The sequence below is a fragment of the Ambystoma mexicanum genome, chromosome 4q (genome assembly GCF_040938575.1).
Source record: "Ambystoma mexicanum isolate Mex_15411 chromosome 4q, UKY_AmexF1_1, whole genome shotgun sequence".
Classification (NCBI taxonomy): Eukaryota; Metazoa; Chordata; class Amphibia; order Caudata; family Ambystomatidae; genus Ambystoma; species Ambystoma mexicanum.
The window spans coordinates 722,696,875-722,714,178 of record NC_090928.1 but is presented as its reverse complement, the minus strand read 5'-3'; the positions used below and the strand labels follow the sequence as shown (position 1 = coordinate 722,714,178).

The window sequence follows — 17,304 nt, the reverse complement described above, 5'->3', positions numbered from 1 at the left end:
ATCAAGAAGATGGATGTGACTATTCTTTTTTTTTAAACAGGTTTTATTGGTTTTAGCGTTGTGAATATGTATAGTAAAAATATCTTATACATTAGTGTGCATTTTCATTAAAAGTTACTAAGCTAACATGATATGATAGCAAGCAGTGTATGTTTACTCCCCAACATTCACTCCCTTCCGTCCCTCCAACTCCCTTCCCCCCAGTGCTGCCTGTCAAATTGAAATTAGTTCTCCACTTACATGTTATACCAGGGTTGGTCTGTTTGTGTGACTGTAGGGGACACATGCTCTGTCTCCATTCCTGGTGTAGCTGGTGCAAACAGCGATTGGGTAAGTGTATTCCATGCCGCTATCTCCGCATTAGTGTCAGCAGGGATTACATTTGCTGCCCATCGCCATGCCGTTGTTTCCGCCAGTGACCATTTTGAGAGGTCTCGCCATCAATCTTCTATGTGAGGGCCCCTCAGAGACTTTGATGTCATCGCTATCCGTTGTTTAGCTAGTACAAACGCTAAGTCTTTCATCTTGGAGACATAACTTAAGTGTTCGGGCAAAGGCGCAGCCTGGATTGTCCAACAGTGGGGCCTTAAGCTAATCTAGCTGGGCCCATCACAGTGACATTAACATCTGTAAATGCCCACACAATGCTGCAGAGTGGACATTTACAGATTTTGGGTGGGCCTTGCCCACTCAGGCCCTATGCTATCTACGCTTCTGTGTTCGGGTCCTGTAAAGCAACCAAGCATGCATGACGCCAGTGATAGTGGGTGTGTACTAAGGCCACCTTTGTTCATTCTATCCGCTATACCCTCCCAGTACTGCAATATTCTAGGACTAGACCAGAACATGTGCAATATGCCAACGTCCGTGGCAGCACATCTAGGGCAGTGTTGTGCAGCCGCCCTGGGGAATTTGGATATTTTAAGGAGGATCAAGTATACTCTATGCGTTACATACAGTTGGATCAATTGCAATCTAGCATTCCGGGACACTTATGGTACCGCAGTATCTGTGTCCAGTGCGTATCTAGGAGCGGGGTTCCCAGGTCTTCCTCCCACCCGGCCCCTATGGTTGCATCTGCGGAGGGTCTACACATTGGGAGGAATCCATACAACCTAGTGATTGTCTGTGCTCCTTCGGCAAAGTCATACAAGGTATCAATTATGGCGTGTGCCTCCCTTATCTCTCTGTACATTGGCCATCTGCGTGCGATCGCATTTGTTATGTTGCAGTATAACAGGTATTGGCTGTGATGTATGCCCGTTTTATTGGCTAGCTCTAGGAAGGGTGTGAAGGAGGTGTCTGTAAGCAGGTCCCCTATTGTGGCAATTCCCTTAGGTTACCAATGTGTCCGGATTCCAAAACGCACCTGAATTGCCTCTGGGGCCAGTGAGGCCAAAGTAATCTGTAATGAAAATGGGTCCGTCAATTTAATTACTGCTAATGCCCTGTCCCACAGTTGGATGCCCAGTGTTACTAGGTATGGATAACGGCTTGATAGTGACCGCTTGCTCCACAACATTTCTTTCTGAAAGATACGTGGCGCTGCAGGTTGTAGTAGCTTAGTGTCTGAGGTAGGTTCGTCCGCTAACCATCCTACCACAAATTGCAGCTGCCGTACAACTCAAAGTGAGGGACCCTGATGCCTCCTTCGTAGGGTTTTTGTAGTGAAGCTAATGCAATCCTGCATCTACCATTGGTTCACAGGAATTCTGTGCGCAAGGAATCGATAGCTTTAAAGAAGGCCTTGGGTATATTATAAGAGACGTTTGCAAAGTGATGTAGGAGCCTTAGGAGGGCAATCATTTTTAATAGCACAGCTCTTCCCATTAATGAAAGGGGCAATTTGGTACAGAATGTCAGATTTATTTAACCCCTCCAGGGCTTTCTGTGTGTCATTATCCTGTTCCTTGGCCGGATCATGGAAAATGTCAACCCCCAAGTAACGAAATGTGGTGGGGCTCCATTTTAGGCCCAGCACTGGTAGTTTGTTGGGTTGTGTCTTAGCTAGTCTGGCCAATGGACACAAAGAGGAATTTTTCATACTGACTGTAATGCCCGAGATCGGAGCAAAGCTAGCGAGGACTTCAATTATCAATTCTAAATTGTCTTCCGGGTTTTGCACATATATGAGCATGTCGTCAGCGTACATGGAGATCAGGTGATGAGTTCCCAGGGCCGGTATACCCGCTGTCATGTACTCTGAATTTAGATATGTAGCCACCGGCTCCATTGCCAGAATATACAGCAGCGGGGACATCGGGCATTCTTGTCTAGTGCCTTTCTCTAGCACCCAGGGCTTTGAGAAGTGTCTGCTTGTCCTGACTCTTGCTAATGGGTGCTTATATATTATTTCCAACCATCAGAGATAGTACGGGCAGAAGCCTAACCTGCATAAAGTAGCGTGCAGCCAGTCCCACTTAATGGAATCAAATGCTTTTATTGCGTCTAGAGCTGCAATGGCGCAGAGTGTCTCCCAAGAGGCAGTGCTGTACATGATATATATCTCCCAGGCAGATATCCCATTTGATTGGGGTGTACCAGTGTGTGTATTACCTTTTTTAGTCTATTGACTAACGTTGCTGTCAGCATTTTGCTGTCTTGGTTAAGCATGGACAACGTTCTATAGGAGCTACATTCCTGTAGCGGTTTATTGGGTTTCAGCAGGGGTTTCAGCAGGGGTACTATTGTTGATTCTCTTAGGCTGAGCAGGAGAAGTCTGGAGTCATACGCCTCAGTCAGGGCGTTCAGAAGATGGGGGATTCATTCTGAAGCAAATTCCTTGTAAAACTCACCGGGCAGGCCCAGGGTTTTCCTGTAGGCAGCAACTTTATTGTGTTTATCAATTCCTCAGCCGTGATTGGAGTATCTAGGTTGGTGGCTGCATTCTCATCCCGTCTTCGGATATCTATTTCGCTTAACACCTCTTCCGTGATTAGTTGAGTGGTCCTAGGTGTTTCCTTATACAAGCTACGATAGAAGTCATAAAAGAATGGATTAAGGCCCTCTTGGGTGTTGCATATGGTGCCCTGTTGTGTTTCTATTGAATAAATAGGTGTGCGTTGGTCCTCTTTCTTTCATAGCCATGCTAGTAGTCTGCCCGGCTTATCCTCCTCAGCATGTTGCCTCTCTACATATCTGGTATAGCTATGCCTCCCCAACCGTTCCGAGCAGCTCAGACACTGTTGACGCAAGGCTGTTTCTTTCCCCTCCCTGTCCCCCTGGTCGATGTGGGATTGTGTCAGTGCCTGCAGTGCGTCCTCACTGGAGGACAATTCCCTACAAAGCATAGCTTGGATGCACCCCGATTTGACAATTGCGTTGCCTGTAATGACTACCTTAAGGGCTTCCCATAGAGTACCCGTGCTGTTGGAAGTATTCAGTGATGCTGTCTCTAATGTGGTCTCAGAAAGCAATGTATTCGCTTCTCAGTTTCCGTGTTGGGATGCGGTTCTGGGGGGTGCGTATCGCCACTGCAGCAGCAGAGGAACGTGGTCTGACAGAACTGTACTCTTATATTCTGCTATCATTGATGCGAAGAAATAATCGAGCCTGGTGTGGACCACGTGCACATAGGAGGCATGGGAATAATGTCTAGAATGTGGGTGAGGTGTTCTCCAAAGTTCGACCAATTTGAATGATGTTAGTAGCGTCTGTAGGGCCCTGGCAGATGGGGAAGATTTTAGAAACGTAAAGTCTGACCTATCCATGCAAGGACTCATGACGCAATTGAATTCACCCCCCATATGACGGTACCATTTCTGTAGGGGCCAAGTCTTCGGTACAATGTCTGAAAGAAAGCTGCTGTGTTATGATTGGGTGCATATGTATTTATTAGACAAGTGTCCACGTTTTCTAAGAACCCTTGTATGAGAACTATTCTGCCCCCATTGTCTGTCTTAAACTGGGTCACTTTAAAGGGTACTGTAGGTTCTATCCAAGTCAGTATTCCGCGAGCATGCGCTGAGTATGTGGAACCTATAATTCTCCCTCCCCATTTTCTGGCCAGCAGTGTTTGTTTCTCTGTCGTAAGGTGGGTCTCCTGCAATAGGGCTATGTCAATTTTATGTCTAATAAGACAGATAAGCTAAGTGTATACTCTATTCCTTTTCACAAAATTTTTCAGGCCCCGGAAATTCCAGGTTAACAGTTTAATCTTGCTAGCCGTCGTCAAACATTTGCGGTAAAAGAGACATGTCCTCCCGACCCCTCAACCCTCTTTTCCCTTTACTACGTGAAAAATGATCTGACTTTATGGAAATGGTTTGCAATGTAGTGACTAATACAGGCAACACAAATTCCCTTATAACTTCCCCAAATAACAACAATAGCCTAGCATTGTTACCCATGCTCAGGTGTATCCGTTCTTCGCCACTGCCTTCGAGAGGTCGTACCGAGGTTTGTGCGCAGCGGTTGGGCACAAAAACAAGCGTCCAAAAAAGGGAAAAAAAACTCTGCGGGCAGGTTAGTAGCAGCCGCGGGAGCGGTCTACTCCTTTGGAATTACTAATTACATCTATGGTGTAGTTCCAGCCAATTGAGCAATCTAGGCGAAGACTGTGGACCCAAGGGGAGGTCAGCTACTGCTGTTTATGTTACTGGCTCAGAGGACGCTAGTAGGACTTCAATGGCCTGCTCATTTAGTCCGGGTGCACCCTTCCTTGACCCAGCTATCAAGTCATCGCTGCATCCACATTCGCAATGTCCTTGTGCTTAGGTGGGGAGGTGTCGGACTCTGTCCATGGGTTGATCTTCTCCCTGTCCATCCATTCCTGTGCCTCTTCAGGGTGGTCAAATAATAAGGCGTGGTTTTTGTACATGACTTTTAGTCCACCAGGGTACATTAACATGTACTTCAAGCCGGCTTTGCAGAGTCTGGTTTTAGCCGATGAGAACTGCGCTCTGTTTTTCTGGACCTGGAAGGTGTAGTCGGGGTACACCGCTGAGTTTGTGGATGCCCTCCACATTGTGCCTCCCTGTCTTGAATAGGACAAAATCTTCTCTCTCTCCCTATAATTCAGGGCTTTTGCTATTTAAGGTTGTGCAGGGGCGCAGGGCAGCGGTTTTCTGATGAGAGCCCTATGCAACCTCTCAATTGTTAAGCCTTGGAAGAGGTTTCCTGGCCCGATGTCTTGCAGGAATAAATTCTCGATGTAATTCGTGGGATCCGTACCTTGCTCACCTTCTGGTAGGCCTACGATGCGGACCTTGATTCTTCGGGCTCGCCCCTATGCTTCTTCCGCCCTGCACTCTAGTATGTTGACCTTTTGTTGCAAAATGTGGATTTGGGTGTCATTACAATGCGTCGTTGCGATGTTTTCCTTCAGTTGCGTTTCCAAGACAGTAGTCCTCTCGGATAGTTTCCTAACGTCCTGTCGTAACAGACCCACATCGACTATTACTTCATCAATCTTAGAGCCTAGCGAGGATTTCAGTTCTGCAGTCACCAGTAGGATTTGGCTTTTTGCGTCACCCGCTTCCTTTCCCTTGTCATTGCCATGTTGTCCATGGGCGTCTGTGGTGGGATTATGGCATAGTTTTCGAGCGTTTTTTGGTTGCTCTTTGCTTTTGCTGTCTTGGGAGGCATTCACCTTGTTTAATGGATAGTGGTGTTGTTCCCGACGTGGTGGGTATGTCTGCTATGTTGCTTACAGCAGCGCTCTTTGTTTATCACCAAAGATTGTGCAGACCCCACTGTTCCCTCCACGTCTTCGCTTCTGCTGCTTGCCTCAAATTATGGACCATAGGGAGGAGTGTACGGGCATGGGTAATCCTGGGCGTACTCCGCTTTGATGATTTCAGGCTCCCTCTCAGTTGTTCAGCGAGCAGGGAATGCACCATCCTGGTTCCTCTTCTTTCAGTGTTGGGCTGGGGTTTGTGTGCAGTGTTGGGTGAGTGCGCTTTTCTTTGGTGGTGAGAGGAGGTTGAGTCTGTCTAATGGTAACTATCTTGTTTCCTGTTCAGTGGCAGCCCTTCATGTTATCCCCTTGTCTTATTTTTTCCTTGAGCAGTCACCTATGCCGGTTCGCTGACTCTGCATCGGTGTGATTAGCTGTGCTTCAGCCTGCAACTCTCACTCAGCACAGTAAAGGGCATGCGCTTTCCAGTATGAATTGTGGGGATGGGTGGGGAGCAAGTTAGGCCACCACCGGTCAATGCTTAAATGCCTGCAGGCACTCAATCACTGAGAGCGCACTACTTGTAATATTGACACATGGATGGCTCACCTCTGTGATTGTCTCTCCTCCGGTATGCGCATGCCCGCAGGTTTCTCTTTCCTGGAACGTTCTCCTGGACTGTGAGATCTTCCGGACGCTTGCCGCACCTCCCAACACCAGGTGCGCAGCCTCTCCGCCTCGCCCTCCAATGTTATTTCGTTACAGCTGCTCCACTGCCGGTGCCATACTGTGCAGCACTGCTGCTCCGCTATGACAAATCTCTTATCTCCCACAAAGAGGTTTGTCGCTGCACAGCGGGTGCCACTAGTCACTCACGGCTGGTGTTTCTGCGATCGCCACGACACATCTCTGGGCACCATGTTGTTTTCTTTGTTCAGCAGCATGTCACAGCTTCACAAAGAGTTTCTTTGGTGGTCCTCTCTGGCGGCTGGCTCCTCCAACAAGGAGCCCATCCCACTAACGCTCGGACAGATCTTTCAGCGTTTGTGGGTCATAATAACTCTGTATATCTGCCTTATTTTGTCAGATTCTGTAGGATCAAGCACAAGCTCCTCTAGAAGCAGCCCTATGCCATGGCTGCTAGCCACGCCCCCGAATGTGACTATTCTTAATATATATGGCCCATCCTTTTGGAATAATTTAAAACAATCTCTTTTTAATAAAAATTATGATCGACTCATTAGTTGTGGAGATTGTAATCAAATCTGTGATTTCACCTTAGATCGCAAATCTGAAACCAAATTAATACATTCTAAATCTCATAAACAATTCCTCATTTTTATCAAAGATCTTACTCTTGTTGATATGTGGCGTTTCTGTCACCCTGATGTTAAAGAATTTCCCTTCTTCGCCCCCCCCAATAAATCATTATCAAGACTTAGATCATATATTTATTAATTCCCCAATTTCACTCAGTATCCTTCACTCAAAATGGGACCTGATCTCATTTCAGACATTGCTCCTGTTCTTACTGTGTTAGAATGGGATTCTTCATCTACCCATGCTTTTCGATGGAGATTCAATTCTTTTTTGCTAAATGACCCCAGTTTCATCCAACAAATGAACACTATTTTCACTGAATTTTTCACCTTTAACAATCCTTTAGACACATCTATTCATAATAATTGGGATGCCTTTGAAGCCACATCACGTGGTTTCATCATACGTTTTACCTCTCTTAAGAAAAAACAAAATGAACAATACTCCCAAGAGCTGCTGTGCTCCATATAAGGATTTGAATTGCCTCATTTTAACAATCCTACTGAAAACTCTTTTAAATCCCTTCTTGCAAAACGCATCGAATTCAATAAATATAATACTAATAAAGCCTGCTCTTCTTTGTGACTTCTAAAGCTAAATTCTATGGTGGATCCAATAAATCGGGGCAAATGATTGGCTGCATATCTTAAAAGGAGAGAAGAAAATAATATTATAACCTCTATCATCAATGAATCCACACCTTCATTGAATTCTATTCTCAACTATATTCAGTAGACCAAACTATTCTTAATGATATTATTCTTAACAATCTCCGCTCTAACAAGAAAAAATTGATCATCCATTAGACCTTTCTTTTCTAGATAACCCTCTCATTACAAGAAGTAAGAGAAAGCCATATTAGATCTTAAAATCGATAAAGCTTGCAGGCCTGATGGATTTTCTATGGATTTTTATTGTTCCCTTTTTTCCTTACTATCTCCTAAACACCTTGAACTTCATAACCTCTTCCGTACTTTAGGATCCAGTACCGGATCTTTATTCTATTTCCCAAACCAGACAAAGATCTTTCGTTAGTCAAAAATTATCATCCATCTCACTAATCAATTCAGACTCATAAATGTTTGCAACAATGATTGCTAGTCGTCTTGCTGGTACAATGCAAACATTAATTAATGTTAATCAAACTGGCTTCATTAAAGGAAGATATGCCTCTTCCAATACTATAAATCTTTCTTAATACCCTCTCTCATGCACACAATTCTTCTGATCCCATCATTCTTCTTGCATTAGATGCTGAGAAATTTTTTGACAAAGTTTCTTGGCCCTTCCTTTTTTAATCCTTTTTATGGCATGGATTTAGCCCCACCTTCACTAAACTCATTTCCCTTTTATATTCTACTCCTTCAACCAGAATCTTTATCAATAATACCTTCACTAAATCATTTCCCATATATGGTGAGGCACCAGGCAGGACTGTCCGTTATCTCCAATTATTTTTGTTTCAGCTTTAGGACCTGTTCTACAAAGCATTTCTGTCAATAATACCATTAAAGGAATTGCTATGAAAGATTTCTCTATTACATTTTCACTTATACTGATGATATCTTACTTTACATTTCAGACCCAAATACTTCTCTTCCAGCACTTATCTCTACTATTGACCAGTTTGCCTGTGTTTCAGGATACACACTAAATTATGACAAATCAGAAATTCTACCACTTACTAATTCCTGTGTTATGTCTGAAATTACTCTTTTTGCTATGAAATGGAGCACTTCTTCTATTAAAACTTATGAATCCCTATTGCTAAAGACATTGTATCTACTTTACCTTAAGCCAGAATGCAATTGCTGATAAAAAGTAACTCTTCCCTCAATGAATGGTGCCCTTTGTTGCGCTCCGGGGGGTAGACTAAAGTCTATTAAAATGAGTCTCTATCTTTCCATTATACTGCTATTGCTACCAAACCCTTTCTTTAAGAAACGGGATCAAATCCTAATTAATTTCCTTTGGAAAAATAAAACCCCACAATAGCTCTCAATAAACTCAAATCCTGTACATCTTCTGGTGGAGTGAATTTTCCAGACTTTCTTAAATATCAGAAATGCTGCCCTATTTTAACTGATGAACCTCAATTCATAAATGCCCATCTTGAATAATTTTAGAATCTAAACTTATAGCACCTTTAACCTTCTCTCACTTTCTCAAAACTTCTTCAAAACTTCTTCTTGGCCGGGTATTAAAAAGCAACCATTCCTTTATTCCTTCAAACCAGCTTTGAATTGGTTAATTCTATCCTCTTCTATTTCCTAAGACCCTTATAGTGCCTTTTTTGTGTGATTTAATAAAGCCTTCCCGTTTAAACCAAAGCATATCTTACATAAATGGTACTCTACAGGAATCTTTCTAGTTTCTCATATATTCAAAAACAACGTACCCATACCTTTTTTTTTATTTGCACCTGTTTAATTTAAATGAATCAGATTTTAAAATGTATACTACTCTTACAAAACTCATTACCAGACCATCCCCTTTTATTCCCCAAAAGCTCCTCCAAAATATATTGAATTAATCTTGTGTTCTCACTATACCAAAGCATCACAATTCTATTCCATTCTTAACCAACCCAATGACACCTTTTCTAAACTTTCTGTTCTATGGAAATCTGATTGGAATTTACAAATCTCTCAAGAGATTTGGGTTAAGATCTGGAAACAATGTTTTACCTCTTCTGTTACTACAAATCTTACACAATCACATTATTTTATATTACATTGAGTTTATGCTGGTCTTGTAAATTCTCATCCGCTGATTTTAACCAGTCAATCTTTAACTGAAAATGTGTTTTTTTTCCTTTTGGACTCAAATCTGGGAATACATACAAAATATGTTTTCTTTCAGGAACCCCTCACATTATGTAATGTTATGATTGGTGTATTAGCGAATCCTTACATGTCTATTCCCTCACCTGAATTATTTAGCTTTTTAATGTTTATTGCCTTTCACCTCATTGCATCCAACTGGAAAAATGCACAGAAATTAACTTACAATTTATGGTGGAATTCTGTTTGCTCCTTTCATAGAATTGAACGAATGTTTGCTTTATCGTCTAAGACTTTACTTACATTTTATAACAAATGGAATGTCTTCCATAATTATTAACATACGTTATTGTCTCTTTATTTGCAGCTATATCTTCCCCCTTCCTATCATTTCCTTATTTGTTTCTTAGTTATGATATGCTATGATATGATATGGCATTTATAACTGTTTCAAAGCACAACGAGGCAAGGGAGGGGGAACAGATGGAAGGCAAACAACAATCTTACTATGCCAGGTGACATCTTGTCTGTCCCCCCTGTCTGTTCTAATGCATGCATTGGTTCTCATTAGTATCATTACACATTTATTTATTATGTTACTTCACATAGTTAAGATCTTGAATTGTAACCATTATGAGAATTGTACTGATTTGAATTCTCATTGTTTACTATTCATCCAGTTGATTGCTCATATGCTTGCTGTTGTACTCTTTTCAATAAAAACAGTTAACATAAAAAGAAATCCTGCAAATCCTACACCAGTTACTTACTTACATTCAACCTTTAAATTGCGCACATTATGGTTTCTACCATTTCTAGACCCATACTGTAAAGGTTTTAAACTTTTCTCTAAACATACTGCAGCAGAATAAAGTCTGCACAACTAGAAATGTTCCTTCCTACTAATGAGCACTGTTTACTGTATCACCTACATCCTTCTACATTCTCCGGTAAAACTCCTCACTTAATGTACTTGAAAGTCATCTTTGTTTTTACAAAAGCAAATACTTGTGCATCCAACAACCATGGTGCTGTGCATTCCTCTGCACTCTGCTGTCCAACATCGTAACTTTCTAATGATAATGTAACTTCTCTTCACCTGACAGTGGGATGGGTGAACACGGGAGAAGCGGCCTCGGTATGGAACCGGTTTATGGACACCAAAGCAGTGCGACATGACTTACTTTCTTTGCCTACAAAAATGGCCAGAACACCCTAATTTAAAACCACATACACTGTGCAATAGTGGATGTCATACTTTCTTCTAATCACCACATTCCATGTTCAGGATGTTACGTGACAGGTCCCTCTGACATCATCATTCCTATGAGGGCCTCCACAATCAATAGAGCCCCCTGCTCTCAATGGCTCCCTCTGCCATGTGGTACCTCTCTCCATTGCACATGCCAGAAAGAGCATGGCACAGCTGTAGGTGAGTGCCTTTTCAACTTTGTCTTCATTTCCCACATCCAACTTAACAGCGCCCTCTGGATATTCAAACAACTCCTCAAACAAGTATTCTCCGGATTCTGTACAATAAAGATTACCCACCATATAATAGTGCAGGCAGGCTTGATTCTATTAAAGATACAGAGGCAAATTCTTCAACTTTGTTTGCTCTCACAGCAGCAAACAAATCTAAAAAACTTCAAGAACTGCAAAAAGAACAATGGCATCTACATCAACTGAGTTCTGTAGTTCCAACTGAAAAATGTCGTTCTGAGTCCACCATAGACCTGCTCCTCCAAGCTTCATAAGCCTTTTCCCTATGGAGTCCTTCCTCTTTCTTTGCGATCGATGCTGACCTTCCCTCTCAAACGTACTACAGCCTCTTCTTCGGTCAAATTCATAAAAAACATGTAGCGGCTAACCGTGCCGAACTGTGCTCCTGAAGGTCCTTCTTCTCTCCGACCCTTCAAGTAGTCTGTCTCTGCTTTGGGCCTATAATCGAACAAGCATTTCATTTGCCAGATTAGGATTGGAACGCCATTTACATAGACAGCATTCCCCACTTTGATTACATTTCTTATACAGGAGGGACAATGCTCGCCTCTGTGCCGTTAATAGAATCAAGACTCCCTATGCGATTCTAGGATGGGTTATCTTTAGTCTATTGCAAGAACAGAGGCACGCATTATGCTAGTTTAAAGCTTATTTACTAATGTAGCCGCTACTCCAGTGATTGGCTTAAAATAAAATGTCTTAAAAGTCACATCACTAGACCAATCGGCTGTTCTGATAATTTCTTCCAGGTTTACCCCATTATAAAAGCTTTAGATGCCATAGCTCCCCTGACTGAATGCGATCCAAACATAGTAATATCAATGCCAGCCTCTTCCACAATCCACTTGACCCACCTTGCTATAGTGGCTGTGGAAGCTGGCCCAAAACGTGCTTGCTGAGTTATTAACAGTTGTGTGACGTTTGCTGGCCTATGCGCTGCAGTTGCTCATTCATACACTCTCTAACAACTCACTACGCAGAGCTTGGGTCTGTGTGGGAAATAGGGGTAACAAATGGTCCTGCTGTTAATCTTCATGTGCCTGGTCACCCGTGAAGGTGATACCCTCTGGTGAAAAAGTCGTCCTTGCTAAATCCAACGCTCTCACCTCTGATACCCTCTTGCCTGACACCAGATAGAGTAAGATGGCCAGCTTAGCTGAAATGCGTTTCAGCTCATACTCCCATTGTCAGGCTATTCTTCCAATTCCGTGAAAACTAAATTAAAGTCCCACGTGCATGAATATCTTGGATTCGGGTGCCTGTTTCACTTTCGTCACCTTCAGCAATCTGCATACTGGTGGATGCTCCCCGACCAGGCTACAATTGCACAAGTCATGCCCTGTGGAAATCGCTGATCTATAGACTACTACGGACCGGAACACTTTACCTTCCTGAAACATACCTGCTAGAAAATTTAGGACACCCACTATAGACGCTGAAACGGGGCAAAGTTCCTACTCCACGCACCATTTACTCCATATGATCCATGACGCTCTATAACTGGAACAGGAACACTTTACCTTCCTGAAACATACCTGCTAGAAAATTTAGGACACCCACTATAGACGCTGAAACGGGGCAAAGTTCCTACTCCACGCACCACTTACTCCATATGATCCATGACGCTCTATAACTGCTCGCTGTACTGGGCGCCTAGGATTCCTCAATGTGCTCTGAAGCTTGTTGCAAAAGACCTGGGAGTCTCCATCTTGACCTGAAATCTTGCATGCCAGTAACTTCAGGGTCCCTTCTGACACCAGCAGATGTACCTCACCATTCGGAGCTCTCAGCAACCCTGGAAACTAAAGTAATATCAAGGGTGTATCCACCAGGAACTCCATTAGGACCAGGAACCAGGCCTGCTTAATCCATCATGGTGTCACCATCACTAGGGAAACCCTTTCTCTCCTCGCTTTGGCTAACACTCTCGCTATTATCGCGAAGGGAGGGAATGCATATCCTCCCGACTCTTCTCATGTCTACAGGAAAGCGTCTGTAGCTTCAGCCCCTGGATCTGGCTTCCAGATGAAGTACCACGGAAGCTGATTGTTCACCCTGGATGCAAACAGGTCTAGCTGAAGTGGCCCCCACTTCTTCTCAATCTCCCTGAAAACTCCTTCCTCCAACCTCCAAATCGATCAGGAACCGTGGATTCCAGTCAGCCACCGCCCTGTCTGCCCCTAGGAGGTATACCGCTACTACTGAGATCTTCCCCTATAGGTAGAAGTACCAAAAGTCCTTTGCTGTCTCTGCCAGCATCCTTGATCTGGTGCATCCCAGGTGATTTATGTAATATACCACTGAGATTTTGTCCATCCGTATAAGCGGACGCAGAATCCTACTCTTCCCTTTAACAGGGAGCGGATTGCGAACTAACCTGCTAGCAACTCCAGGCAGTTTATGTGAAGGCTTAGTTCTTGCTTGGCACACCCCCATCTGTACTTCGCCATATCTGACTCCCCATCCTAGTCTGCTGGCGTAGGACTGCAGAATGGAATCCGGTTTCCTGCAGAAGGTTGCCCTGCCATCCCACGCCTTCATAAGTTCCAATCACCACTGCAGCTCTATCTTGGATTCCTCATCTACCTCCACTAGTTGATGATAGGACTGCGCTCTCTGAAGGTTCCGGGATTTCATCCTCTGCAGAGCTCTGTAATGTAGAGGTACTGGGAAAATCACTTGGATGGAGACTGCAAGGAGCCCTATGATTCTTGCGAGCTCTCTGAGAAATATGGGAATCCTGCTTAAAGCGTTCTTTATCTCCGTTTTGATACCTCTTACTTTTGCCGCTGGTAGCTTGAGCACACTCTTCTGAGTGTCCACTGTAAACTCCAGACTTCTCCCAGTTGATCAGGAACCCTACACACTCTCAAACAGCTGTATGGCTGTCTCAGTCTACTCCTGTAACTTTTCTCTTTCTTGGGACATGAGGATCATTTTGTCTAGATACACGATTATCCTCAGGCCCTGCTCTCACAGGGCTGTGACTACCGGCTTCATTAACTTGGTGAAACACCAGGGAGCTGATGAAAGTCAGAACGGCAGACAGGTAAACTCCCACGCTTCTTCATCTCAGATGAAACGCAGCTACTTCAGGTACGCATCCTTTAAGTCTCTCAACAGGTGGATCCCCTCCATCTTGAAATTGGCACAGGATCCATTTGTTCAGTCCTCTGAGGTTGATTAACGGTCTCACTTTTCCTTTCCTGTGGACCAGAAAGAGGTTGCTGATGAAACCGTCCTGTTCCTAATGGGCTGGCGTTACCGCACCCTTTATGTGGTGGTCTTTGACTTTCCCTACCAATAATAGCATCTCTGTTTCTGAAAGGACTATTGGATTCGGTCTTCTTACCTGTTTGGCCTCTGCCCAGAACTCTAGGTGATAACCCTGCACTGTTTTCAGTACCCATGCATCCCCTTACAATTCCTGCCGGTTTTCTAGAAACAAGGCTGTCCTGCCCCCCACAGGAGGATATGCTTCGAGGCCCTTGCCTGAAGTGATTGCCGGTTGTTGGCTGTTCAGTCTGCTCCTTCTGCCTCCTCTTCCCCTGTTTGGAAAGAGAGTCTCTGCCCTGGTGGACTCCCAGTTTAGAGTTGCTCCTCAACCCTGAAGTCTCCTGCTGAAGAAGCAGCTGGTCGATCGACCTCTTCCATGACCGGCCTCTCCAAAAACCTGACTTGGAAAGATCTTCCGGATTGATATCTGGGCTTCATCTAGTGCAGATAAGGTGTTGATGAAGCGACTCAGCTCCTTGGCAAAGGAGTCTCCATATAACAGTCCCTGTGAGGCCTTGCCCATTTCAAAAGAATTTTTGGTCCATCTTAATCTGGAGGCCTTTCCTCCTTTTTGCTGCTATTGCACAATTTGCTTTACCAAGCAGGCACACAGCTCTTTGTGCCCAGTTTGCTAGGACTGTGGGATCCACGGGCTCCGCTGTAACCCCTGTCCTCTCTACAAGGTCCATAATCTTGGCCAGGGGGACGGAAGGAAATCTGGGAAGTATTCTTCATAGTTTTAAAGATGCAGCCATTTGTCCTGGCATACTCGCCATGCCCAGTCAAGACCTTTCTTGGGATCTTTGTGGCTCTTGGCCACGAAAGCCAGCAGTTTTGGGTCTAATTCTGGTGTTTATGACACCTTCCCTGACAACAGCGGTATAGGGCACTCAGGATGCAGCCGCTGCCTCACTTCCTTGTCCATCGGCTTTCTGATGCGAGCGCCCATGTAGACCACTACCCTCAGAGAGGGTGTCCATGCTGTTGACCTCGGATGGGTAACCCTGTCTGGGTATAATACATCATCAGTCTCAGGCGTCTCCTCCTGTGTCTTTTTCTCCTTCTTTCGATGCTTGGGACTTCTAACCGCATTTTCTGCTCTTAGATGGTGCTGGCTGGTTCTCTGAACCCATATTCTTCTCCACTGGGTTGGGGTCATGAGTCTGTGCACCTCGCGCTTCACCAGAGCAATTTTTTTATTGGGGGGAGTGCGTCTTCAGCCTCTGAAGGCAAACATTCCTATGGTGCTGAAGATCCATGGGGGGCCTGAGAGGCGCACTTCTCACAGATCGTCCATTTCTTCCCCTTGGCCCCTTCACAATCAGACGGTCCCTTACATGATGGTGCTGCCTCCAGATCTTGTCTGTCTCCCTCAGAGCCTTTCCTGCCCTGCAAACCACCTTCCATCGACTCCAGATAATCCAGTCTTTTCTAGATCAGGCAGAAGCCCTCTCTTATTGTTTCCTTCAGAGTACGGGTCATTGTACTCTGCAGCTTAAAGTAGGTGGGGAAGTTCCTGGTACTGAAAATCTCCTACCTGGTCTTCCTCTTCCCACTCCTCCTGCTCAGACTACTCAGAGCTCTGCAGCCTTTATTTATCTATATGACTATATGTACTTTTCTGATTCACTGAAAAGTTGCCCTGGTAAACTCTCAACAGAATGCATGGGGTGCTGTCCAGTTTTAAACCTGATGTTCTGTGCATATGACCGCTTGAGGCTTCTGCCTTCTCTTAAAATTCAATTTCCACACTTGTTTAATTGGTTGCTTCAATTTGCTCTGCCGCCACGCCGGGACCGCTCTGTCCAGATCTGGAAATGGGGGTCCCATCGCGCATCTCTGACATCACCGGCTCTGAGGAACAGATTCCTGCCGATCCGCCGGTTGTCCTTCCTGAGTGGAGCTCTCTGCGACGCGGGCACAACACACCCTATATTCGCATTCACTCTGCTGTTTGTCTGCAGCATGAGCCAGAGTGTACCAGGCTCCCCTGCTCGCAGCTTCCCTCACATAATGCCGGCGACAAATTGCCTGCTGGAGGGGAGCTCGCTGCGTTTTTGCAGGAACCGTGCAAGCTGGGTTCTCTCACTGCACCCCCAATGTTGCATGCCCGATAGACACCAACAAACACGCACTTTATAAATCACCCATAGAAATATATATATTGATCTACTTCTAACACTATTCCGTAGAGTTGAAAGGTACGTATCTGTGAGAGCAGCAAAGAAAGAGGAAGGACTCCATAAGGAAGGGCTTATGAGGCTTGGAGGAGCAGGTCTACGGTGGGCTCAGAAGGACATTTCTCACTTGGAACTACAGAACTCAGTTAATGTTGATGCCATTGTTCCTTTTGTAGTTCTCAACGTTTTTTAGATTTGTTTACTGCTGTGAGAGCAAGTAAAGGAAGTTGAAGCATAATGCTCGCCTCCGGTCTTGCCATAGAATCACCCATACTGGCACTGTTAGGCAGCTGCCAATTTCAGCAAGTGCTAAATCCAGGGCGCTCTATAGGGAGCACAGCAAAGAAGCTCCTCATCCGCCACGTGTTAAGGGCTGCATCTTTAAAACTGTGAAGAATACTTCCCAGATTTCCTCCCGTCCCCCTGCATCCTACTCTGCTGTGCAGGGTGCCCTGGGTGATGGGACACTATTTTGTAGGGGCAGTGGGTCCTCACTTCCTGCCCCGCCCACAGCAGCATACTTGATCTCTTTTCCTTTGGTAGCTCCTTGGAACTGCAGTTTTGAAGACCACCTTGGCGCCAATGTTGTAACAGACGTTTATCAGCCACTTTAAGTAAGTTATAA

General features: G+C 44.6%; 1 long non-coding RNA gene across 1 annotated transcript in view; it reads right to left on the bottom strand.

Annotated features, from left to right (window-relative positions):
- LOC138467963 (uncharacterized) overlaps positions 1–17,304 on the bottom strand; it is a 64,978-nt gene that overhangs the window by 17,895 nt on the left and 29,779 nt on the right. The window lies entirely within an intron of this gene.